The following is a 25,509-nucleotide window of genomic DNA, read 5'->3' as shown; positions in this document are numbered from 1 at the left end:
ATAATGGCTACCAGACTGCTCGCCATGCATTTACCTGTAATTGCTCTCACACACACACACACACACACACACACACACACACACACACACACACACACACACACACACACACACACACAGGAGTATGTGTAGTAATAGTAGTGAAAACATGAGCACATGAGTATGAGAGGCTGTATAGGAAATAATTCATACTTCTGTCTTACACACACTATCATAATCTTGCATATACACCACTATACTCATACACACACACTATTATAATCCTTTTACATGTATGTATGAGCGGGTATAGTCGTGTATGAGAGAGTATAGTAGTGTGTGTGTGAGAGTATAGCATTGTATGTGAGAGAGTATAGTAGTGTATGTGAGAGAGTATAGTAGTGTATGTGAGAATATAGTAGTGTGTGAGAGCATAGAGTTGGGTATGTGAGAAAGTATAGTTGTGTGTGAGTGATTGTATAGTTGTGTGTGAGAGAGTATAGAAGTGTGTGTGAGAGAGTATAGTTGAAAAGGAAGTTGGTTTGATCAATCAGGAAGACAGTTTAAATTCTCACTTCCTCATTGGCTAAAGGGGCCATTTTAAATTACAGTATCATTATCCGGTGGGCTTGCTGCTTTGAAAGTACAGCTAGCACCAACTCAGAGGAACAAGGAACATTTAAATCAAGCAGCAGAAACTTTAAGGACAAAAACAACCTTGTAAAATGTATTCTTATCTTATTTAGTTTCTTTTTCAAGGTCAGTTTTTGTTTGTGGAAGTAAATGGTAATGAGGAAAACATTGCTATCTTTTTCACTGATACACTGCGATGTGTTCAGAGAATTGTGAGGGAAACTGACAATTTGGGACATGACAGTGTCATTTTGGAAAGTTCTGAGCTCAATGGTTGTACTCAGACATCTCTTTCCTGCTCTCGAATAACCAGCAGTTTGAAGAGGATGACAATCAGGGAAGCTTTGGCGTAGAGCTGAAGATCTGTGTCCGAACCCGATGGGACCTGACGGGACCCAATGGGACCTTCATTTCTATCATTTTACACGGACTCGTGCTCCGGGTTGTGCGCAGCAGTGCAGAGGCAATGCAGAACATTTTAGTTGGGAGTGACAACGCTGAAATGAATGAAGACCCCCCCCCCAGTACATTTTGATACTTCAAACAATGTTATTGTTCCAGAAAATGACTTTATTTTCAATGAAATAGTTACGAAATTAATTCTAGAAACTGTAGGCCCAATAGCCGATGACGGTAACCATGGCATTCAATTATTTTTGGGCCTGGTGAACTCCATCAGTGAGCAAGTTCATAAGTGTCAAGGCAATTAATACAGGTTAATAAAAGGCCAGTGACAATTTCTGCTTCACAATGTTGAACAATAAAATAAAATTACAAAATGATTTCCTTTTTAGTCAAATGATTATTCCATTTTCAATTGTTTAAACAATACATTAATAATGTATTAGGAAATGGTGAGTTATTGACAACGATACCTCATCAATTTAGTCAAGTTCAACAGGCAACAGATTTTAATAATGTATGTTCAGGAGTTCTCAGAAGTCATTCCTGACCAAATCCCTGAGTGTTTTTTAATGCAAAATCCATAGTTTCCTTGAAATCCTCAAATTTTTTCAGGACTGGCAACCGCAGGCAGTTAAGGCATGTGTTTGCGGTGGGTAAATGATGGCCTTGTCTGAGGGGCAGCTCATGGAGAAAATCCACTGAAGGTAGTGGGGAGAAGCCCAGGGGTGGAATTGTATTTGCTCCCGTCGCCATGGCCAGGATAGCCCCAAGTTGCAAGGGTCCCTCTTGCACTGAAAAAGAAATACACCAAAGAACACCAAAAAAGAAATTAAACCTAGCATGTAGAAAACTTTTAAAAAGGAGGGAAAGACAAAGTCAGACAGAAGGGCATATGAAAAGATTTTTATTCCATAACTAGCAATAATACTTACCCTCAATATCCAGCAGGTAGTCCCTCTAAAATGCAACCACACATTCCTCTGCCCTTCTTTTGTTGCTGCCCACTGCTGACAGTCGAATTTCAAAGAGCTCTACTACATCAGCTGTGAGTGGGGATGGCTCGTGACAAAACAGCAGTCTGAAAGCATCTGGGTGCATTCTTATTGCATCAAGAACACCAAGGGTCTTCATCCCCTCCCTGAATCTGTAAAAATGTATCACGAGAAGATACAAATATGTTTTCAAATTGGATAAATTATCACACAGCACATGAAAGGGATGACTTACAAGACAGTTCAGTGTTTTGGATTATGCAAAAAGGCCTTGTCATTGACAACTATCTAAAACGTGATGTTCTTCAAGTTATTTTATATGATACATGCAAGCCTTTAGTGTTTGTAAGGTTGTACACTGGCTTTTAAAAATATATGTTGAAATCTTTAATTATTCTTAACCCTTTTTCTTAACCCCAGTTTTCAATGTTTGCTAAAAGAAAAATTATGCTATTTATTAGAGATGCACCGATTGACCGGCCGGTGACCGGAATTGGCCGATTTTCACGTCATCGGCCATGACCGGCGACCTGACGGTCAGACTGACATATGCCGATTTTATGCCGGTCAAAGGCACTCGGGCGCCGCATGATGTACATCGCGCAACAGCAACATCACACGTGCACATGCAGGGTTTTCGCTGTATGTATGTAGCAGTGGCACACTGCCGCTCAATCAGCTGTTTATGAAATGTCATAAAGTCGTAATTATACATGGCTCAAACAGTCAGCTGCTCTCTCTCCCCTCTGAGGCTGAAAAACTGGAACATGAAAACCGCACTCATGCGGGTCCATGAAATATGACAGCTACAGTTTATTGGAAAATAGCGTTGGGCACACTGACTTTGATGAGTTTATCAGACCCCAGATGAGACAAGAAGCTAAGTTAGCAAACACTGTGTGGTCCCTCTGCCTCTGACGCCCCGCTGGCCGCTGTAGGAGACAAACAACAACAACAAAAAAAGAAAAGAGACGCTGTATTCCTCCAACACGCTGTATTAACGTTACTGTTTAAAACGCTTTCCAGGTTAGTGGGGGTGCTTACCGCTTAAAACCAACATTAAAAACATAATAATCTTTAAAGAGTTTAGTTTTGTTGTTAAACTGTGTGTAAAATGAGCGGTGACGTTAAATCATCTCTTTCAGGTAACGGCACTCTAGGGTAGCCCACTGTCTATTTGCTGGATTGTTCCGAGGTAACCATCGGTAACTAACGTTAGCAGATAAGCCTGTTGACAGCAACGGTAGTGTTCACATTTATGCACAATGACACATAAAGCAAACTTGCTAAAAAAGGAACTACACTCTGTTTTCAGGTAAAGTTACTATTGACGTTCAAACAGGCCTGTGTGTGTTTTGAGAAATATCTTTATACTGCATTAAGGCTATATTTATTTTATTTGTTATTTTTATATTATTTTATTGCAATTACCTGTTTTCCCTGTTGTCATACATACAGAAGTTTAGTTTGCTAAATATATCACATTTGTTTAGTTGGATATTGGATGTGAAAAGAAGGAAATGGTTCTTCCATAACATTGCACTTTAGATGTGTTAATTTCCCACACCAGGAGTAATTTATATAGTTGTATTTTATAGCGATCGATTATCTATTTAAAAAATGTTCTATGTTCTATGCAAAATGTAACATTTTCTATTAAAGAAAAGATAGAAAATAAATATTTATGTGTGCTGTAAAGTGGTTAGAAAAAATGAAATCGGAATCGGTTAAAATTGGTATCGGCTGGCCTAACTCAAAGAAAATCGGAAATTGGAATCGGCCTAGAAAGTTGTAATCGGTGCATCTCTACTATTTATTATTTCTTCTAACTCAAACTCACTGGCCTTGGCACATTTTCTGTGAAGAATATAAAAAAGAACTTATTTTCAATGACTGCACACAGTACACCCCCCCTACACATAACTATTACATATGAGGTGTTCGGGTCTACTGGACCGAGTGTAATTACAGTGTAATAATTGTAGGTGCTATGAAACTTAATTTTCTTTAACCATGCAAGTAAGCAAATAAAGTGTGTGAAGCAGCGACAATGGGGTGGAGATGTGAAGAGGTCCAGCCAAATAAATAAGATATGAAGGCGTCTTACGCTGCCTGGCGGAGGAGTAAACAACGCTGTGGAGAGGCAACTATGATTTAAAAACGGGAATAATAAAAAACAAACATTTTCATTTTCACTTTTACTGTATTACCGAGGGTCAGCGGCGCTGCGCCCAGGCTCTGGAGCACCGGAGCCGGCTTCGAAGCCGATGAAGGCTCGGCAGTGCCCCATATCTATGGCAACCAAACTTTATTGGTGACACAAACGTGCGACGGTCAAGAAGTCGTTTTGGCAGGGGGAAAAACTGATAAAAAAAAATGTAACGGAACGTTGTAGAAATGTTTTGGACTAGAAAACATAGATAATTGCTGCAAAATGTAACGAAGTAAACACCACTCCATTTTGGCCCTATAAATAGTGACGCAGGATTTAATCAGTTTAATTGCTTATGTAAATTGCAGTGTTAGTGTTTCTTTACTATGATTTTTTTTTTCAACAAATGAACACATTACAATACTATCATTGTAAACAACTGTAGAATTAAATAAAATGCAGTAACCAATTATTTGGAGCAAATTGTCATCACTCAAATGTGTGTAAGAGTGCTCTTGAGTGTTTATAGATTTGGTTCTTAGCTAAGAACAAATCCAAGATAAGAAAACATTAGTGAATGTCAGAATCTTCGTAAAAAGTGCGTAAGTGGGGTTTAAGAACACATTTCTTCGTAAGAACGGTTGGTGAATGAGGCCCAATTGAATAACAGGAGCGCAGCAATGCGTACTATAACTACCAATATGCTTCCATAACTGCTGCTGCTAGACTTTTTCTCCTAGTCAAAGTCAAATGTACAGTAAAATATCATATACTGTGGTTAATCAAAGGGCTTGACAGATACTGTGTCGTCTCTCTCATGTAACAGCAGATTTAATTCTGAAACCTGATTTCTGAAATTATTTCACACAGCTTGCTCAAACTTGCTTGATCATATTAACTAGCACTAGCTAGTGGAGATATTGCAGAGTTTTCAATGGAAAATGGCTAGCCCGTGTTGTATGTGGGTAGCAACTAGCTAGCAGCGCTAACGTCACAACCACGCTAACATGAATTTGGGGCACACTACAGATAGGATGACATTAATAAAAAAGGGTCCTTGGCTATTTTTTAATCAACTTACCTCTTCCTGTATTTCGACGACGATCCACCAAAATGCTGTCTCGTCTGGTAAGACTTGACTAGATTTGCAGTTCCACCACTGAATAATCTCTGCATCTCCGAATCAGAGCTCTGTTGGACTTGATTTAATTGTCGAGACATCGTTGACAATAGCTCACCAATTTTCCTAAAATATATTATTTAGAAGACCCACAGCTTCAGTTAGCCTCTCTCTGTCATTACAGCGCCACTTCAGCCAAACTATTATAATGACTTTGGCAGGATTTTGACCGTCAAATACCGCTTCTATTTCGTATAGGCTTCGCCCTCTAAGCCACGCTATGGGTTTATCCTTTCGCACATGCGCAGTCGTGAAGATTTTCTTTCCCGCCCTTGCGTACCGCTCGGGCTTCAACTACGTCCGCAAATACTGTATATAAACAGAGCTGACCACTTTTTCTTCAAGCAAGCAGTATGAAGAAGATTATGAAGACCTCCGGCTCCAGCGGCGTCCGCCTCTGCCCCGCCTGCGAAGCATGGACGCCTAGCCAATAGTAGTGTGTGAATGGGCGGGTCTTGGCGTGGCCATAGTGGGAAAAAAATATCGCAAGCCGGTGGGTCAAATGCTTGAAAGATGAGTTTATCTATAGATCTACCTATTGAGCCACTCGTGATCGACTAGTTATGCTTTCAGAGACAGTGAGGGGGTTCAAGAGCGCTGCCTGTCTGTGGAATTTTTGAAATGTCGCAAATGTGATAACATTTCTTCACGAGCCATCCCAGGCGCATTTCCCTGGCTTCAAGTATGCTTTGAGTAGCCTATTACAGACCCGTCCGTCACTTTGTATCCACTCGCTCTGTAAAAATAGAGGTGAGCAACGCGGCTGGTAAGTGTAGCAACTTCAGCTAATTTTAGTGGACTCGCTCTGCTGTGGGCAGTGACGCGTTGCATCCGTGCTCTACCTCCGATGAAGAGCAGCGTACAGCCACTTCTCTATACTTTGTCAGAGACCCAAATGGGCGTCTGTGTCTGTCAGACGGTATGAATGAGATACTACCATATCAGAAGAGCAATAACATGCACAGCAGACTATATTACAACTCTCCAAATTTTGGAGAACACAGATGGGAGGAGTTATATTTTGAGCTATATTTTTCTATAGCTATATTTTTCTGAGCTATTGAAGTCCAGGGGTTTATAAATGAATTAAAATGAATTAATGTATGATTCACATGAATAAGTGCCACATGCACATTTAAAGAGATGTACTTCCCCAACAAAAGAAGCAAAAGAGGAGGGAAGAGTAAATTGTTGACTCAGCAGAGATGACGTTAAATTAGAAAAAGTTGATCTACTAGACTAGAGAATAGTTGAAAGTAATACAGAATGCCTGAGGGCCTTATTTTTCTATATTTTCAATTGTTTACAGCATCAATTGATGTAGAAAAGGGTAGAAATAGGTACAAAAAAATCCAGTGTTGAATGCTCAAAATTATGTCTCCTCACAAAATCTGGAAACAAAACCTATGCCAAACATTACTGGGCCTTGGCACATAAAAAGTTTGAGAAAGGCTGTGCTATAACACATGCACAAAACGAGCTATGCTGTGTCTTTTGTCTTGCTCTTGGCATTTTTCAGTCTATTTTCTGCTGGACCTTGTGGTGGGGAAAGACCTTGATTGAAGAATGAATTTCCCTCACTGCCTAATCTAATGAGGTTTGGTCTTTGGCCACCAGTGCCCATGGTGTCCAAATTTGTTTTGTTATTTCTATTTATTTGGTTTTAAAGGATTAGAATGTTTGTAAATCAGTAGTTCTCATTCTTTAGAATTTCACTGGTCCTAGTAGATCCCTTTGGTAGACCAATGTTAATTTAACTTTGGGTCCCTGGTCCCTACACTGAGAACCACTAGTGTGTGTGTGTGTGTGTGTGTGTGTGTGTGTGTGTGTGCGTGCGTGCGTGCGTGCGTGCGTGTGTGTGTGTGTGTGTGTGTGTGTGTTGTAGTAGTAGTAGTAAAGAGAGAGAATGGGAGAAGGAAGTTTGTGTGAGGTGGAACTGGTCACCATAGACCTAAATCTTCTCAGCTGTTGCTACTGTCATATGCTGCACTGTCTCTTCATGTGGCACATTATGTTTGGCACATTGTATGGGTCACTTCTTATATCATAACAAGGTAATACAATGTGTAATCAAGTGATGACTGATTAACATTAATGTAAATGCTAAATGCCCTAATACCTTTTGATACTACAACAATGCAAAGTTTGCAGTTCTGCACATATCATGTAAGACTCGATTTCTCCATTTCTTTGCACAAAACTCTCCAGAAAGTGCCATTTAATGGTTTATTTAAAAAAAAAAATATCCCGGGACCCCCCCTAGGGAGAACCCCCCCCCACCCCACACACACATAACAAGTCACAATTTAAACCCTGACAGTAATGATGCTGAATGAGCCAAAGAAATTTGATTTGTACGCAGCAAAATTTGGGTTTGCCCCACCAAATCTCACTCCAAGGTTTTGGGAAAAGTTGGCAGCTCTGTAGCTTCCAACTTCCAACCATAGCTTCCAACTTCCAATTTTCAACTTCCAATAACCACTCTGAGGCAGACCGTATATATAGAGACGCAGACGCGGTCTACTTGATTCTATCTTGAAATTCCCAGAAGGCATTGCTTCATTTTAACTTTTTCAAACAAATATTCAAATAAAAGAAATGCAGGTAGATTTGTTTTATTTCAAACCATGCACGTTTACGTTTTTGAACATCTGATCTGAATAAGTAATTTTGCTACAAAATAATAGAGACTAATGTAAAAGTTCGTGACTGTAGAGGGTAACCATGACTGTGATATCAAGAGACTCATATGTGGTATATATACTGATCAGATTACACTATTACTAGGTGTGAAGGATTTTGGCAAATTTGGTTATCGTTTGGCCAAAGAACTGTATTACTGATGCTTGAAAGGGGGCCGAGAGAAATTATATGGGCCACTGTTTACAATTAAGTGGCCGCATGGCTGTGACAATCATGTGGCTCTCTGATTGGCCGGCTGGCCCAAACGGCCCGCAGCCTGACACACACACACACACACACACAATAGTGGTGTATATGCAAGATTATGATAGTGTGTGTAAGACAGAAGTATGAATTACTTCCTATACGGCCTCTCATACATGAGGGGTCCAAGACACACTCACATGCAAACATGTAGATACACAAACAGCTTGTTATTGGGTTTTTAACCACTCTCCCCCTCACTCCCCTGTGTGTGTGTGTGTGTAGTCTTGCAGGCCACAAATGGAGACTTTGGAAACAACAATGCCTCTTATCATAAGTTTGGTAGGCTTATATGTCAAATATTTCCTTTTTTCACGCTCCCAGACCGTAATCGGGAAGTGGCAGTATTTTATTTTAATTCACTTTACATTGTTTTTTTCCCTCCCAGCCACACTCATTCTCTACTCTCACTGACTCTCACCGCTCGCACTCCTGGCTCGACTACATACTCACTGACGTCCCTCACTCAACGCAGCTGCCTTTCTCACTCTAACTTCCACTACTTTCTTAACACTTACATACATTTTAGTAACATTTCCTCCTCGTCCTTGCTCCAAGCTAATAAATCCCTGCTCTTACTTTTATTTTCAGTATTTTCAACTTCTATGATTTTGAACCGCAGAGTAACGTCAGACAGACTTCCAGTCTGTTTTTTGCTGCCTTTGTCACCTTGTAGACAGTTCTATAATAAATAAACAGTAATTTTAGCATCGTAAAATACACTTCATTCAAAGTTGACAGAAACAAATAAAACTATGAAAAACTGTTTTGGGTCGTCTTTTCACTTTTCCAACCATCACAACTCTAGTTTTGTTTGAAATAAACACATAGTTTACCGATTTACATGGAAAAAATACGTTTGCTCTATAGACGCTGAAAATATTGCTTTTTTTAAATGGAGTCTGGTGGGTTTAGCGCTAGCAATTTCAGAGCTGTTTCTGGTTTAAAAAATGTGCTCTAAGCGATGTCACGCGCTTTTTTAGGCTACAACATTTTTTGTCACATACACCAAACATCTCCTCACTATCCGCGAGCTGTCTGTCCCCTGAACACACTGTAAAAAAAATGCGGTCTCTGTAGACATCCCAGGCTCCACAAACGTCAACAAAAACAAACTGTGCCAACCTGCACCACAAAACATATCAAACAGTCTTCCAGCTGTTCCAGCCAATAACTGACAAAAAGATTTTTTTTTAAAAAGAAGCGCGAAGGGAGGGAGAAGGGACGGGATGAGGAGGAGGGAGGGGCGAGCTAGCCTCTTTTGTTTGAAAATACGTCAAACATCAACAAGAAGTGCCATCACCCAACATCGCTTAGAGCACCTTTAACAGAAAGGTCTCAAAGATGTTTTAAAGGTTTATCTCTGAAGGGATCCTTTCCATAATGTCAGACACTTAGAATAATCTGAGCCTGTCAGCGGCAAAACAAGCATTATTGTGAAGGTAAATACAAGCTGGACAATTGCCCTATTAACTTACATTGTAGCTTGTTTCGCCGCTGCCGACTGCAGTGATCTTGCTTTATACTGGACCAATGTCAAAGACTGTTGTTGTAGGGTCCAGGTTGAAAAAAAACGGTAGTTACCCTTTAACTGCGGCTGCCTACTGCTCCTGTGTATAGGATGGGTTAATGCAGAGGACAAATTTCATTCCTATGTATGGCAACGGTCTGTATAGTTTGTGCTGAAAGTGAACAAGGGGTGCGATCCATTTTAATCCCTCGCTCCTGCCCCACCCACTATCCCTCTACTCTCTGAGTGGGCTCCATATACGTACAATGCTGTAAAGTAATACCAAGGGCTGAGGGGCAGTGAAGGAGGACATGTTGAATCACTAATGAAATGCAGCATGGGTCCTCGTGGGACATTGCCAGACAGGCATGCTTCCTGAGGAAACAGAACAAAATACAATCAACAGACTACTAACTGCAAAGTATTGATAAAGCTGAAATCATTGGTCATGGGCATGTCAGTGGTAAAGAAACTGATACATAACTTACTCAGCTCAGCTTGCAAGGGCATATTGCGTGAAAACCTTCTGAATACACAGATCATTTGCATTTATACTGAAAATAATTTGTTTGCCGAACAAAATATTGACCCTGACAATAATTTCTTCAACAACCTGAACAACAATTGCTGTTACTATACAGATGAACAGTTTAACATGAAGGTTCAGTCAGATCTGTCAATTATTCACTTCAACAATATATGCAAATTTTCCATTTTCCAAGTCCATTCAAGAAACCATTCCATGTTATAGCTATATCTGAAACCTGGCTCAACTTTAAGAAGGGTGTGGATTTTCAGTTGAATGGATATGAATTGAGTTCCATGAATAGGAAGAAAAAAAAGAAGGAGGTGTGGCTCTGGATAAAAGCCTGTCAGCTACTACTGATGATGGAATGAAATGCATGGAAGCCTAATTGTTAGTTGTGTAAATAGATCACCTGGACCCAACATTAAAACATTTAAGGACATGATGGAAGAAATGTTTGCCAAGGCAAATCACAAAAGGTATGTTCATTGACCTGTTAAATCCAAACAAAAATAAAATAACATCACACTGTGTTACTTTAATAGAAAAAATAAATTACAAATAATATGGAAAACAATATAGTGACGGGGCTACTAATGAATAATATTAGTGGCCCGTTTTCAGTTTGTGATCTATGACTGTGCTTTTGAGAAGAATAAGGATTGATAATCCCATTAAATATAGGAGAGTGAGAACAAAGAATCCATTTATGCATTTAGAAATATTCAATCCTCACCACAAGATTGGGTTCGATCCCCAGCCTCATGTCAAAGTGTCCCTGAGCAAGGCACTGAATTCCGAGCTGCTCCCCGCGCGCTGTATGTGGTTGTCCACTACTCCTAATGCTTTACGATTGTATGTGACAAATAATACAGTTTCTGCTTTTTCTAGAAATGATTTACTAATGCAAAACTCTCTGGGGGGAATTTACAGCAGCTTTTGGAAGTGGTCATGACAGAATGAAGAGCAAATTAAAATTGTGGTTTAATAAAGAAATTACCATTCAATTTGAACAAAAGCAAATTTATGCTGTCTGAATTGTGAAATAAACACAAGTACAAGTTCTGATAGAAAATGTTATTAGGGCTGTCAATATTAACGCATGCGATTGATCTAAAAAAAATTAACACCATTTTTTTTAACGCAAAGTAAGCATTTTATCAAGGTTACTCTGTGTGTGATACGTGTGGCTCAGCAAACGCAAGGAAACGATGACAGAGGAGAAGGTGCCCGCTCTGCTGAATGGCAAGTTTTGTTATAAAAAGCTTCCAGATGGAAGTTTTGATAAAACTAAAGTTGTGTGCACTTATTGCAGTGATGAACTGTCCTTCCACCGAAGCACGACAACTTTGAAGTACCATATCCGGGCGAAACACATTTTTGCTGATGTTAGCAAAGATGCTAGTGCTGAGGCAGGGTAAACAAGCCGTGCTGGCGGAGTGCACTGGAATTTGTTTCCTTAAACCAGTTTGTCATGCATTTATTTCAACACTGCACATTTACAAGTAAATTCTAGTATTTTAAATTTGCGGTTAATTGTGATAAAAAAAAAAAAAATGTATCGATTGAAAGCACTAGTTAGGAGTAAATGAAAATAAATTCCTGGCTGTAATATTCAGTGTTGGGCAGTAACGCATTACTTAAGCAATATATATTAGTAGTAGTATTGTGATTATAAACCAACGGTTACCAACTAAATAAAAAAAATAATCAAACTGTATTCATATTGTGGAGCAATTCGCTCTGAAATTTCAAAAAAACGCAACAGAGACGATTTATAGTCCCTCCCTGTCAGTCAACTTAAGCTAACGTTAGCTTTCTAGAGATCGTGGGACTTCCCAAACTGAATAACTGCTGCACATATAAACACAAAACAGCTTTGCTAGCTCAATCTTGTTGTAACTAAGATATCTGCTGAATTTTGTTTTTTTCCCCCCATCGACAGATATAGCTCCTGCACGTCTGAGAAAATCACATTTAGCAGCTATTTTCAAGATAGCGCCGTCACCGGTACAGCTGATCCAAACATATCCAGTTAAAGTTAACTTCAGAGCATTGTAACAAATAAGTTGTTTAATCCGATGAATCACTTTAATTACTAGTTGGAGAGCTTTTGTGTGTTCCGCTGTGGTTCCTGCAATACTTACTGTCAGGGTGCAGGCTTGGACCCAAATGCAGGAAGGTGAGGAGAGTGCAGCAGTTTGAAATAATAGTAATTTAATGAAAACACAAGGAGACTTACAAACTTGTAAGCAGGACAGGTTAGTAAATCCAGAAACACAGGAACACGGAAGAAACGGGTACAAATCCAGGAGCACAAAAAACACAGCAGCAAACAGAACAGGGGTCCGTTTCAGAAAGCAGGTTTAGTGAAAACTCTGAGTTTGTTAACCCTGAGATGAGGGAAACTCTGGGTTTTCTGTTTCAGAAAGAAAGGTAACTTAACCTCAGAGTCAGTTACTATGGTAACCTAACCTGGTCGGGAGCAGGTTTTCTTCAAGAAACATCGAGTTTCTCTCAGTCTCCTCCCTCTGACACCAACCCAGCCTGCTGACACAGCCCTCTTTCATTTCCTCATTCATTCATTCGGTCTGTATCAGGTGCATTTTAGTGCAGTTTGTTACTGTATCTGCATGAATAAAAAAACAGGATTGGTTTATTAACCATGTTACTATAAAACTAATAAGACTATAAAACGTTTTTCTCAAAACATGGCATTTCCTTTGTCAATGATCCCGTTGATGAAGAAGCTGTATTACTTCACAGGGTGTTGAGATGATATTGAGGCCCCGACGCATTTTAATTTCCATATAACTACCTATTTGAGCGGTATTGTTTTTCTTCCCAGTCTATCAGTCATGTAGCTTACATAACCTTATCCGTCCTCATATCACTAATGTCACCCATCGTGGACATGCTCTACATCCCAGTAGATTATTTGTGTCGCATTAAATTTTTTTGCAAACGGCAGTTTTCTTTACAACATTGGTGATGCGGCGCATATTAGTAAAGCCACTGTATAGCAAAGCGCCGTCAGAAGAGTGACTCACTCTGAAACATGTTTTAAAGTTTTTGTAGTGTTCCCTGGACACAAACCAATATTAAAAAGGAGTTCCACAGTATTGCAGGTAAATGATGTAAACCCTTTGAAATAAAAGATTATGAATTATAATTCTGTTGGTGCTGCAGCCTCAGAATAGGATTAGTAGGCCTAGGACTTTTTCGCCTGCAGTATTGCACCTAAATGAAAGATTATAGGTTCAATACCATTTCAACAGTAATATTATACTTACGATTAAATATATTTATACACTATATTTGGAATATGCGCATTTACTCTAGCAGCAATTTTCTCCCACGCAAATTCTCTCTTTTGCAGCAGCTGCTGATTGCTTTTTTAACGAAATACATGTTCAAACTCGCTGTATGTGCGCATGAGTATTTCCGCCGACCCGTTTGTTTGTGGTTGTTGCCATGGTGAATCGTAGTATCGTGGCTCCATTCATGCTGCCTTTTTATTGTGGTGGTGCACGCGCTTGAACCAACTCATATCAGCTGTTCTGGAACCGAAAACTCAGAGTTTCCTATCTCAGGGTAAATCAACTCAGATATCAGGGTTACACTCAGCGTTTGTTAAACCTCCTTCCTGAAACCGACCTCTGCCGACTGCCGACGAAAAATGACAATGACAATCCACAAACAACAGACACAGAAAGCACAGGGACTAAACACACCAGGTAACGAGGACTAACAAAGGACAGGTGATACAACAGGTGGAACACATGAGACAATCACAAGGGCGGGAAAACCAAAAGACAGGAAGTAAAACCAGACAAGACTAGGGAGGAAAGACAGACTTCAAAATAAAACAGGAAATGGGAAAACCAAACAGAAAACATGAACCAACTAAACAAAGAAACGTGACACTTACATGAATAGTAATGTTTTTAAACAGTTTTTTAATTCAACTCCGTAATGTTGACAGAGAAATGGCGGAGTGATATTTTAAGTGATGCGCCAGGTGTGCTCAAATGGCTCTGGGTGTGCTGTCATGCTGATTTGAGCGCATTCTAAATGTCTAGTTGACCAATCAGATTGTCTGGTCGGATCTACTTGTTGTATAATAAGTAATATATTACTGTAATATTATTACTTTCCACAGTAACGAGTAGTGTAAGGGATTACAATTTCCAAAACAGTAACTATATTACAGCTACTAATCCAAGGAACGCTACGTTACCAGAATGTAAATTGTTTTTTGTCCCAGGTAGGTTTTCTTATATGATGATGTGATGTCTACGCTTGTCGTAACTTAGCGTGCAGAAGGTCTGGGCAGGTCACGTCACGTCGACTTCTAGCCAAAAAGCTAAATGAAGGATGGCGGTATTGTCATTATATAAAGGCTTTGATCCATCCAGCATGTCACTGTGAGCAGAGCAGTGTCCCTCTCCTCTCTTGCACACGCTGAGACAGCGAGTTACTATGGTTACGGGAATCTGCATCACCAGGTCCTTTTCATAATGTAAGCCTATGTGAAACTCAACCAAAAACCTAATATGTGAATGTGCAATAGTTTTCGTAACATACAGTAACCAGAGCTGTATAGTAACGAAGTAGAACTACTTCACTACTCTACTTAAGTACTAAAAGGCTGTATCTGTACTCTACTGGAGTATTATTTTTTTCTCCTACTTCCACTTTTACTTGAGTACATATTTTCGATGAGTTTAATACTTTTACTCCTGATTTTTTTATGTGCTGCACCGTTACTCGTTACTGTTGTGAATTCCTCACGCCACGGAGACTGTGTAGATTAGTGTGTGTACGTTAGTTACGTACGCTAATTATGTAATTTACGTAAGAAATCCCAGAGATCGCGTCGTGTTTCTTTTCATTATGGTTGCCCGTTCAGAAGTCAGAGATGATGTAAGTTTGTACTCTTTCTATTTAGCTATTGTTGCAGCAGATTAAGCTATTCCTGAGTTGTTTGAGTCTGCAGTGAGTCCTGAATGTTAACTGTTTGACCCTGTGAAGTGAAGATGCTAGTTTAGTTCTGTACTTTGCTAGCTTGCTAACTTTCCTGTTCATCACACATGTTACTAGCTAGTGTGTGATAACTTTTTTGGGGGCTTTAATTGTTACTGTGCTGGAGAGGATGTTTATTTTACTTGCACAGTGTGATAATTGTATATTTTATTTCAGTATTTGTTAATATTTGTTATTTTTAATATAATTAATATTTGTTAATTCCTTTGACTACAGCCTTGGCTAAACATTTGACATAATATAAACAATATGATATTCAAACTTTTGACTGCTTTCTTGAATAACTAAATAACACAATACTTGTACTTTTACTTTCAGTACTTGAGTAGTACATTTTCATTATTGTTCTAATAAAGTGGAATGAGTTCTAAAGGAGCTGGCTCTACAGGTTGTGCATTTTGTTTTTTGTTTTTTGGGGGGTAGGGAGGGGCAGCGATTGTAATATAGCAATATAACGAGTAACATAACTAATTACTTTTGATACTAAGTAATGTACTAGTTTTACTTTTTTAAGGAGTAATAAGTAATAAGAAAAAAGTAACGTATTACACTTCCTAAGTAAAATCTGAATCTGGAGCAACACCTACAAAAGCACCCTACAATCATTATGCATTGATAGTAAACAATGTTGGATTTTGAGAAAAAAAACAACAATCCGTTTTTAAAGTCACATTAAAATTCAGGGATTGTGTGGCATTTAAGCTGCACAAAAAATTTACAAATAAAGAAAATAATTACTGTTAAAACTCGACTCTACTGTCTATCAGAAACTGTAGCGGGCTCCGCTTTTAAAGATAGTGTGAAGATGTTGGTATCATATGGCAGCTGCAGATGGCCGCCCACCAAGAGCCAGGGTCTGTCCGAGGTTTACTGCCTGTTTAAAGAAAGTGTTTCCTCGCTACTGTCACACCAAATGCTTGCTGTTGAGGGGTATTTTTGGGTCTCTTTTTAAATGATAGAGTGTGGTCTAGACCTACCTACAGCGCTGGTCATTAGTATTGGAACCCCTGCTAAAGTTGACTAAAAAGAGGAATAAAAAAATCATCTTGTGGAAATTTTTCTTAATGCCTTAATTGAAAAAATTAGGAAAAATCCAACCTTTAAGAACACCAATTTTCTTTGTGAATGAATAATGTATTGTAAATAAATAAATGTGTGTGGACGAAAATAATGCTCCAAAGTTAGAGTACATTTGGGCGAGGGAAAAACTGGCATTAGTTATTACATGACCTCAAGATATGTAAACGAAAATGGGTTCTATGGGTACCCACGAGTCTCCCCTTTACAGACACGTCCACTTCATGCTAATCCCATGCACTTTTCCTCATGCAGTATAAATGTGTTCTTGTTGCCTATTCTGAAATGGTGTGTTTGAATATTTCTGCATACTGGGGGCCTTTAACAGTCTATAATGACGATGTTTCATTTCTGGGATTGCTCCGGTGCCGCCAGAAATTCCGCCAGATTTCACTCATTTTTAGCCGGATGACCTTCACCTTCCTCTTTCTTTGTGTTGGAATTTTAAACTCTGGTGGATTCATGAGAACTATGGTTAACTGCTCCTCAGATATCTGCAGAAACTCCAGACAGCTAGCTAGACTATCTGTCCTAAAACAACTTTTGAAAGGTGCAACAAACTTGACAATACAGGGAAAACGTAAAAGTTGCTGTAGTAAGGGTGTACAGAACATTTTGAACCAGTTTGAAACTTGTCAAGTAGTTTTTTGTCATTGGTGAACTCTGGGTACCGAAAGAAAGAGACACTGGGACACAAGTGGCTGAAAGGAGTCTCTGAAGGTTTGTGGTGACTCTGGGTCAGGTTTGGGCTGAAAATTCACCAAGCTGGATTTTAGAGAGGTCCGATTGTGTTGCTCTACCATTAACCAACCATGTCTCCTAGAAACAGAGGTGTATAAAGTACTAGAGACCCATACTTGAGTAAAAGTACAAGTGCTCTATCAAAAAAGTGACTTGAGTAGAAGTAGAAGTGCTCTTTAAACACAACACTTAAGTAGAAGTACTAAAGTATTCAACATTTTTTGTACTTGTATAGTATTGCAAGTAGTTTATTTTAAAATGTACTACTCAAGTACTGAAAGTAAAAGTACAAGTATTGTGTTATTTAGTTATTCAAGAAAGCAGTCAAAAGTTTGAATATCATATTGTTTATATTATGTCAAATGTTTAGCCAAGGCTGTAGCCAAAGGAATTAACAAATATTAATTATATTAAAAATAACAAATATGAACAAATACTGAAATAAAATGTACAATTATCACACTGTGCAAGTAAAATAAACATCCTCTCCAGCACAGTAACGATTAAAGCCCCCCAAAAAGTTATCACACACTAGCTAGTAACATGTGTGATGAACAGGAAAGTTAGCAAGTTAGCAAAGTACAGATAAACTAGCAGCTTCACTTCACAGGGTCAAACGGTTAACATTCAGGACTCACTGCAGACTCAAACAACTCAGGAATAGCTTAATCTGCTGCAACAATAGCTAAATAGAAAGAGTACAAACTTACATCGTCTCTGACTTCTGAACGGGTAACCGTAATGAAAAGAAACACAACGCGATCTCGGGGATTTCTTACGTAATTAGCGTACGTAACTAACGTACACACACTAACCTACACAGTCTCCGTGGCGTGAGGAATTCACAACAGTAACGAGTAACGATGCAGCACATAAAAAATCTATCGGAGTAAAAGTATTAAACTCATCGAAAATATGTACTCAAGTGAAAGTGGAAGTAGGAGAAAAAAATAATACTCCAGTAGAGTACTGATACAGCCTTTTAGTACTTAAGTAGAGTAGTGAAGTAGTTCTACTTCGTTACTATACAGCTCTGCCTAGAAATGGTGGGAAACTCATCATTGGACATTATATCAGTATTTATAATTCTGCAGACCCTCAACCACATAAGAATGTATTTTGCTGCACAAATCCAAATGGCACTATACATTTTAAGCAAACTGAAAGAGACTGAATTGAACATACATTTTGTGATTTTGGAGAGGTCTGTGTGTATGTGCCTCATCCAACAGATTTGTCCTGTGTTTGCAATAAGAGGTGGTCTGAGCAGCTTGTAGGGAAGTGCAATTTCGTAACAAAATTGCACTGCACTGCCTAATCAGCAAAAAAAGCCTCCGCTGTGCCTCTCCTCCCACGTCGGCGCAAACACGTTCATTTGGATTCAGGAAATAAACAGGCGCAGATGCAAGGAAAAAAAGAGTAAAACTGCTTAAAAACTGCATTTGTGCTGGCTTTGCACTGGCCCCATGAATGCTACGTGGGCTGGGAAAACCTCGGGACAGCCCAGAGAACTGCAGGATGTGCCTGGGATAAAGGATGTTCTGACTTTGGATAAGTGGCAGAAAATGGAATGATGTATGGAAGAAAGCAAATACCGAATAAGAATTTCACTTTTCCACATATGCTGTTTTCCCAGGAAATGAAAAGTTAACTATCAACCAAACAACGTAGCAGAGAAGCTGTGATATGGTGAACCAGGTAATAAGGATGTTTAAGGGAATGTCAAATTAAAAAGTAAAAAAAACCTCTTTTCCTTCCACCTCCACTAAACCACAAGTATCCAAAGCTCACCAAACTGCTCCACATTTAAACAATAAACAAGAACATTTTTCTTTCTCATCGAAACACTCCCACAGTTCCTCTGCCGACATCTCCTGTGCTGAACACTGAGCATTCAGAGTAGGCTACTGTGTGTGGTAGCTGGAAGTCAACCAAATGTCATGTTGCTTTCTCAATGAATCACCATTATATATATTTCAGTCAGACAACTCATGTTTGAAATGTTTATTATAACAGCAGAACATTGTGTTTGGTGGCCAGACGCCGACCTCATCACTCAGGGGTTTACATGAGATATTGGGGAGTGATGATAAGTAGCTTCCCCCTGGCCGGAGCCTGCAGATGGATGCTGGAGTGGTGGTGGGGCTAACAGCGGGCAGTGATACAGGTGCAGGGCATCAGCAGCATTGACAAAGCAGAGATGGGGAAATTGTGCAGCTTAAAGTCTGTGTTGCAGGGTTCATTTTCCAACGCATTTGCGCAATTTGCTTGTTGGTAATAAACATTTAAACTGCTGTATATTGTATTTGATGTTGTTGGGTATCACAAAACGGAATATAATAAGAAAAAGTAGGTATATGAACTATTTTACAGTGGTTTGCAATGATTCTCCTTTCCCCCACAATGCATTGCATTACGTCACGTTGGGGAGACAACAGACCAAAGCCCAAGAGAGAGAGTAACAAGAGACGAGTAAGAGAGTGTTCAGCAGTAGATAGCACAGATTATAGATAAATACATAGATATATATATATAGATAGCCTAGATATATAGATACAGATAGATAGACAGATAGATATATATATATGCATATATATACTATATATATATATTAGTGCTGTCAAAATAACGCGTTAATTTCGATTAAATAATTAAGTAATCTGAGAAAAAATAACGCGTTAAAAAAAATAACGCAGATTAATCCATTCCATATTGACGTTTGACCCGGAGTCGTTCTAGCCACCACTCGACTGTAAAATGAAAGAGGGAGACGAGAATGTGCTGCCTGGATCATTAATTGGAACATTTACTTGTAAAAATCTGCTTCCTGCCAACCCTGGCTACCGAAATCTGGTGCCACTGATATGTCTGCGCTTCTCTCTGATGCTTTGAAACAGACGATACCGGCAACACAAACACCGCTGCACGTGACGCTAGTTAATACTATACTCGACAGCAGCTAGCGTTAGCCTACCGCTAGCTAGTAGCTGGATTAAAAACGGTTAAAATGCTGACAGCTAACGCTAAACGGTGTAAAGTTTGACTGTGTTTCACTGTAGAGGTATGTAACAATCTGTAGCTGCCGTCGGAAAAACAAAATAGACGGTGCGTTCAATGAAGCTGGTAAACTACAGCCTCGTAATGCATTTGAAGTTATTGTAAATGTCTTTTTACCATCTGGTGGTTGTTTTTGGTTTATATATATATATATATATATATATATATAAAAAGAGAGATAGATAATAGATAGGCAGACAGCCAGATAGCCGTAGCACCGACACTGTCCGCGGTCTCCTGCGGTGAGGCATCTGTCAACACACACACACACACACACACACACACACACGCACACACACACACACACACACACACACACACACACACAGTTGTGTAAGCCGCTTGATGATCACCAGTGATCCAAACACTAGCCATGGCGCTATCTAGCTATATATGACAAGCTTTTGGACATTTACTTCAGGACAATGTTGTTTTGGTTCATATTCATGAATCACGAAATGTGCTTTTCTAATGTCAGACTGATCATGACTGTAGTGGAGGGGAACACGGTATGGGGCTAGCTAACGCGCAGCTTGTATTTAACATTAGCATGAAGCTTCAGCCAGATCTCGCTTGCTGTGGGCGGCACCGATCTTAGTGCTTCTTTGTCTCGGCGCAGGGCAGGCAGAGAGGTGCGTGTGCACAGCCATAGACGGCACGGAGGTCGGAATAAACTAACGACATGATCACTGTCACGAGATATAAAGAAAACGTTGACTTTCACTCGGTGCTATTCACTGACAGTAAAAAAAATATGTGTCATTATTGTATGCACTGCCGTTTGTAGACTAGCTCCAGCGCTCGTTGCTGCGTTGCTAAATGATAGCAACTCCCAGGACACTTAACCACCTCTCCACTCATTCTCCTCGGACAATTCCTCATTCGCCCTCTCACATCTGACAGGTTCGTAATTATATGGCTGCGGGCCATCATACATGTTATTAGTGGTTCTTGCCACGGCTCATCCCAGTCAGTCGCCATAGTTCTAGTACTAGGCTGAGGCTAGTCTCCTCCACGTCTCCCCAACGTGACTTCATCGCCGAATTGCGTTAAAAAAAAGACAAAAACCAGGGGGACAAGGGAAAAGAAAATAGTAGGCCAACACAAACACGGACTAAAAGGAATAAAACCTCTGCGCTAAATGGAAGGAGGACGTAATTTAATGTTGTCTACTGACGTACAACCACATTGCGCAATCTAAAGTTGTTTTATGAATGAAATAGACATATTACATACCTGAGGGCCAATTCGGGCTCGGTTTTGAATCATTTACAATCCCGTAACTGTCTCCATCTGTTGAAAGCCCGACTGAGTGTGACTCGGGTTTTGCCCGTTGTCTTTCACTTTCTCTTTTAGCTTTTAGTTGTTCTTCATTTAATTTCCTTCTTTTCTGTGATGGCCCTGCCCCAGTATCAGCCATAACTACAGCAGATAACTTCTAAAATAAAATTAAAATACAATTAGGCATATATAAAGACATCTCCTGCTTCCTTTTACCTGGCTGGATACAATAATACAGGTTTTTCTGGTGTTCAGAATCATCAGAATGTGTTACTGTACTTATGCCGTCTACCTGCTGTAAATCATTCTGTGACTTCGCAGGAAAAATCAAACCCAGCCAAAGGCATTAATAAAAACTATATAAAACTAGCGTTCTTTTCACTGTTAGTCTCGTTTGCTGTTACAGGTCATTTATGATCACCAGATGAAAAATTACACTGTTTCAGAAACATTAAAAAGTTACATACAGTGACTTTAAGTTTCCCCTTAACTGCCGAATCGGAAGCCAACTTCTGCAGACACCAAATGTAGTGTACGTTCACTTTTCATCAGTTCACTGACAAAGTGATGGTCATTGGTTTGTCTTCATTTATCAATCCAACAACTTCTTACTGAGGTCCTCCATCTTTTTCCTTTCACAATGGCTCTGTGTGCTGAGTCCAGATCAGATCCTCCTTGATGTAAAATCAGCGATGGTTACTTTTTTTTAATATCTTATCTATCTTCTATCTTTATAAATACTTTATATTACAAAATAAATACTTGATATATAAATATGTTACTCACATACCTGAAGTGAAATGGAAGCCTGTATGTGATATTTACAGAGCACACCTTCAGCCCAGGGCCGTCGCTGCAGTGACTCATTATCAGCTCCAAATCTGCAGATCTGGGTACAGTTAGAGGAAAAAGGAAGCATTACCCAGCAAACAAATTTACTATTTTCTGGGCCAACTGCTTGATAAGGCCAGGCAGTGCACTGCTTATCAGTAAAGGGATGGTTCAACAACATACATGTTAACATTAGTCCCCTCAAAGGTTTTGTGTGTATATTTAGCGTGTGGTGAAAAACCAAACAAGACATCAACAATTCTACTGCGCTGACAAAAAAGTGACTGACCATATTTTCCATGATACCAAGTTACACAAAATAGTTAAATGATCATAAATAGAGTATGAGTTTGGGGGTTTCCCATGTTGTTGTGAAGTGCTCCAGGTGATTTGATGAAGATCTGTCTAAATGGTTATAGAAATACTTTACAAACCTTGAAGGCATAATGCTAAATCTATGTAAATACTATGCAAATAACATGGACAGGGTCCAACACAAAGCAGTGATTTCCCAGGTGAAGACACTCCTTGACTCCACAGGCTGGGCATGTTTGGAGCTGTTTTTGTAAGTACAGGAGATGGTTTCTTGCAATGTAGTGTCTACCCAGTGCCCTGTCAGCAAACCATATGTGGTCAGAATGTTACTTTCTGGTCTTGTTTTCCCCTTTTAGCTCCTTTTCCAATTAGTAGGGGTCGGACTGAGACCATTTTGTGCCAGGGACAGGACGTCAGCAATATCACATGTTGACATCGTGAGTTAGTGTTTAATGATGGCGGTGCCGTCTCGTCTCCTCATGGGAAAAAAAGTTGTTGGCGAACGACAACAACTAATCATGATATCCACCCATGCTATCATCTGATGTTATTTTTTAACATTACAGTACAAACTCCCCTTCAAAGATCAACAAAGTCAGACAGTGTGGGTTTGCATGTTTCATTTTACCCAAAACCCTTGCATGAATTTACATTTGTGCAATGCAGTGAGCATGTGTTCAAGCATGTGGTCACATTCAAATGAGCTAAATGTTGTAACGGGCCCTACCCATTGTTAACTTTAAGGGCCTGTGATGATCAGAAAGGCATGCACTTTCATGTGCACAGTGAGGCCTTGTATTTTCTGTGTCCTGTATCCTACTCAGCCATGATGGCTACGACTGCTCATGGTAACTATCCTGTTCATTTCATTTAATCCACAGGAACACAAAACACATCACTTCTTGTGTGGCCAAAAGAGAAAAAACCTACCTGAGGCCTAGGGTGAACAGCGTAACATGCAAATGCAACACACATTTGCTACAGGTTGGATTAATTTATATATTGTGTTATACTGATACAGATAGAAATGGCGGATGGAAATGTCAGATGAAGATGAAAGTGTGTGTTGAAAGCCTCATTGAGGCCCATATTGGAGCCATACTCAGCCTGTGTGGAACCCCTGAGTAAACTGTATGTCAACTGTTAGCTGGTCAAAGCCTAGCTAGTAAGTTTCATTCACTGATACTTATCAAAGCAGCACCCCTGTAGACTAAAATTGCGTGTGATATGGGATGCATGCATTCCAAGCCACCCCACCCTACTCCCTCCCAAACTACTGACCCATTGTGTCGGGTTTCTTTTCCTCTTATCCTTGCCCTTGGCCCTACAGCACCCACCCATCTAGCTAGACCAGAGGTGCTGTTAGGTCAGTTGTGGTGCAGAACACACACACACACACACACACACACACACACACACACACACACACTCCTGGATTGACCCCCGCCTATCTGTGTTCGCGGATCACTTCACAAGACAATCTCCCTATCCATCTTTTACAGGGTCATTGTGGAGCTGCCCTCAGCAGAGAAAGGAGCTTCATTCACAAGAACCCTCTTTCTCTGCCTTCTCTCTTTCACTCAGTCCTTCTGGAGGAAGGGAAGCCCTCACACAGATATGTGTGTGTGTGTGTGTGTGTGTGTGTGTGTGTGTGTGTGTGTGTGTGTGTGTGTGTGTGTGTGTGTGTGTGTGTGTATGTGTGTTGTTGTTGGAGGTCATATTTAGAATATGAAGAGGCATCAGGACTTCAAAGCTGGATATAAGAATGAGGGTGAAGACAAATGTCACCACTTCAACTTCCTGCAAACACACACACACACACACACACACACACACACACACACACACACAGCTTTGGTTTTAGGTTTTGAAGCTTGGGGTTAGTTGAAGAATAGCCTGGAATATTCTAGAATATATCCTTATGTCAAAAAATGAAAGCTAGCAAAGTTATTTTTCTGTGCGCACACATACACAAAAAAAAAAACAAGGCAACAGAATTAGGAAGATAAAATAGCCAAGGGAACCCTGGTTGTTGGCACATGCAGGTATGCCAGGCATGCATATACAGTCTGATGGCTCTTATCTCACGGCACATTTACATGAATGAGTCAATATGTGTGTGTGTGTGTGGGGGGGGGGGTTACAAATACCATCAGGGAGGGTCTGAGGAGGGGGAGATGAGTGAGCACACACACATACCAACCACACCACAGAATGAATGAAAGGCAGTCCTGGGAAATGGAGTGAATGAATGGCTGACTGAGAAAATGTGATGATGACAACAATGTTTTTTTCATACACACACACACACACACACACACACACACACACACACACACACGGGACAATTTGACATTCTCATTCAAGTCACAAAAAACAAACTAACAAGCAAAGAGCTAGAAAATTAATTAATGTGAAACGTGTGCTTTACTAGTCCACAGACCTAAGCCAGTGCCCCGACTGAAAGCCTATCGCTGTACAGTCAAAGAGAAACTAAGTAAGGTATTAACTCTTAAATCAACCATTAACTTAAGTATTAGCTTGTATACAATGTGTGTAACGAGATATAAAATGTGTGCATGTCACAGCCCTTTTCTGATGGTTAGGAGCTGTTCAGTTGAGATATTGAAAGTTTAAATGCAGAAAAAATCCTTATCTTGGTTTAAGACCAGGATGCAACCTCTGAAATTGTTGCAATGTTAGTCTGTCAGTTGGTCCGTCCACCACTTTGGTCCAGACAGAAATATCTTTGCAGATATTGCCTGGATAACATTGTACAGATATCCATGTCCCCCACATGATGAATTGGAATAACTGTGATGGTCCAATGGTACATGT

The 25,509-nt window shown here is 39.8% G+C and overlaps 1 long non-coding RNA gene across 1 annotated transcript; it reads right to left on the bottom strand.

Moving 5' to 3' along the window:
• Positions 1-1,132: 1,132 nt before the first annotated feature.
• Positions 1,133-21,568, bottom strand: LOC144521962 (uncharacterized). The gene is made up of 3 exons (XR_013502373.1): positions 21,481-21,568; positions 1,950-2,161; positions 1,133-1,808 (listed from the first exon to the last, which is right to left on the bottom strand). It is a non-coding gene; the product is annotated as an uncharacterized LOC144521962 (long non-coding RNA).
• Between the last annotated feature and the right edge of the window lie 3,941 nt (positions 21,569-25,509).

Source organism: Sander vitreus, chromosome 1 (assembly GCF_031162955.1).
Source record: "Sander vitreus isolate 19-12246 chromosome 1, sanVit1, whole genome shotgun sequence".
NCBI lineage: Eukaryota > Metazoa > Chordata > Actinopteri > Perciformes > Percidae > Sander > Sander vitreus.
This window is presented reverse-complemented; position numbering and strand designations above follow the sequence as displayed.